Source organism: Elephantulus edwardii, unplaced genomic scaffold (assembly GCF_000299155.1).
Source record: "Elephantulus edwardii isolate Elephantulus edwardi_28Jun2011 unplaced genomic scaffold, EleEdw1.0 scaffold00279, whole genome shotgun sequence".
NCBI lineage: Eukaryota > Metazoa > Chordata > Mammalia > Macroscelidea > Macroscelididae > Elephantulus > Elephantulus edwardii.
Genome location: NW_006400029.1, coordinates 1,251,829 through 1,254,011, shown reverse-complemented (window position 1 = coordinate 1,254,011; position 2,183 = coordinate 1,251,829). Strand labels below are relative to the sequence as shown.

The following is a 2,183-nucleotide window of genomic DNA, read 5'->3' as shown; positions in this document are numbered from 1 at the left end:
TTAGGTTTTAATGTTTGTTTGAGTATAGTTTTTAATAATATTCTAATATCAGCCTTTTTATATTAGTTCGTTCTATTGTTGTGATGTTACCCGTTACGTCTCTTATTTGGATTATTTGTGTTTTTCCTTCTTTTCTTTTGTTAGTTTTGCTAGTGGTTTGCCAATTTTATTGACCTTTTCAAAGAACCTTCTTCTAGTTTTGTTGATGGTTTAGATTGCTTTTCGGTTTTCTATTTCATTTATTTCTGCTCTAATTTTTATAACTTAAGTGTTTGGGGTTCTTTTTTTTTAAAAGAGTATGTTGGGTTTTCTTGCTGTTCTTTTTCAATTTGTTGGAGCTGTTTGGTTATAGAGTCAATGTTCATTTTCCCCCTGCCTTTTGATGTGTTTGCTTATGTATAGAAATTGATCTCTGATTACTGCTTTGGCTGTTTCCCAGAGGTTTTGGTAAGTGGTGTTTTCATTGTCATTTGTTTCAAGAAACTTTCCCCCCCATTTTTAGAACTTAATTAACTTTATTTGTTTAAGAAAATCCACTGTGTGGTGGCCACAGCTGGAACCTGAGTCCTCTGCACAGAGACTCCAGTGTGAGTCTTTACAAGATGATCCATGAATTCCTGGTAGGCAGACTTAATCAACACCATCTCTTTCCAGAGATCTGGGGTCAAATAGGTCTTTGAGATGGCATCAAAGGTGGCCTTGGTGAAGTTGCCCAGGGTAGCTGTATAGCCCCTGGCTGAGGTGTAACAGTTATCAATTCCAGCCATCATCAACAGGTTCTTGGGCACAGGGGCCAAGACGATTCCAGTGCCTTGGGGTAAAGGGATCAGATGCCCCAACACAGAGTCACAGCACCCAGTCACCTTGCAGGGAACGGTGTGAGGCTTGCCAGTCTTGTTACCCTAGTAGCCACGCCGCACAGCGACAATGGAGAGCTTGGCTAGGATAATGTCCCCATGGATGGCAGTAGCCACCTCCTTGGAGCACTTGACTCCCAAGTTAACATGGCCATTATAGTCTCTGATGGCTACAAAGGCCTTGAACCTGGTCTGCTGGCCAGCACGTGTCTGCTTCTGCATTGGCATGGTTTTCAATACTTCATCCTTGAGGGACATGCCCAGGAAGAAGTCGATGATCTCAGACTCCAATGATTTTATCTTCATATCTTTCACCAGGTGGTCCAGTTTGTTGATGAGGAGCCACTCCTTGTCCTTGGTTTTGCCTCCTTGAGCTCCACAGCCCCTCCTATGGCCCCATCCACAGCCCTGCAGACCGCTATTGAAGCCTCCACGGAAACCGCTGAGGGCTCCCATCCCAGGGCCCCCAGGGCCTCCAGGCCCTCCCGCTGCACCGGCGTCACCTGCCATTTGGTGTTTTCTCAGAGAAGAAGTCAAGAAACTTTTTCATTTCATTTTTTATTTTTTCTAGTAGCCACTCATGTTCAAGCAAGGTGATGTTCAACTTCCAAATGTATGGTTTTTTCTTCTTTATCCTCTTGCTATTAATTTCTAATTTTGTGGCATTGTGGTCTGAGAAGATGCTTTGTATTATTTCTGTGTTTTTTAATTTATTGATGCTTGCCTTGTGACCTAGAATGTGATCTATTCTGGAGAATGTTCCATGCACATTGGAAAAGAAGGTATACTATGCTTTTTTTGGGTGCATTAGCCTATAAATGTTTATGAGATCGACTTGGTTTATTGTGTGGTTTAATGCTTCAGTATCTTTGCAGAGTTTCTTCCTAGTAGTTCTTTTTTTTGAGAGTGGTATATTGAAGTCTCCAAGTACTATGGTAGTGTTGTCTATTTCCTTTTTCGGTTTTGTTAATGTTTGTTTTATATATTTTGCAGGTGTTTCATTTGGTGCATAGATATACATTATTGTTATGTCCTCTTATTCTATTGACCCCAAAGGGTCATAATGCTCAAAAGCATTATGTAGTGACCTTCTTTGTCCTTTGTGATAGTTTTTGCATTGAAATTTATCTTATCAGAGTTCAGTATCACTACTCCTGCTTTTTTCTGATTGCTATTTGCTTGGTATATTTTTTCTGCCACCCTTTTTCATTTTTCAAGTGTGTCTCTTGTAGACAACATATTGATGGATTTTGGTTTTTTATCCGATCTGCTACTCTTTTTCTCTTCAGTGGTGCATTTAAACCATTCACATTCAGTGTGATTATT

At 40.4% G+C, this 2,183-nt stretch overlaps 1 pseudogene; it reads right to left on the bottom strand.

Moving 5' to 3' along the window:
- Positions 1 to 515: 515 nt before the first annotated feature.
- On the bottom strand, positions 516 to 1,367 carry LOC102847701 (annotated as a pseudogene).
- Positions 1,368 to 2,183: the final 816 nt, after the last annotated feature.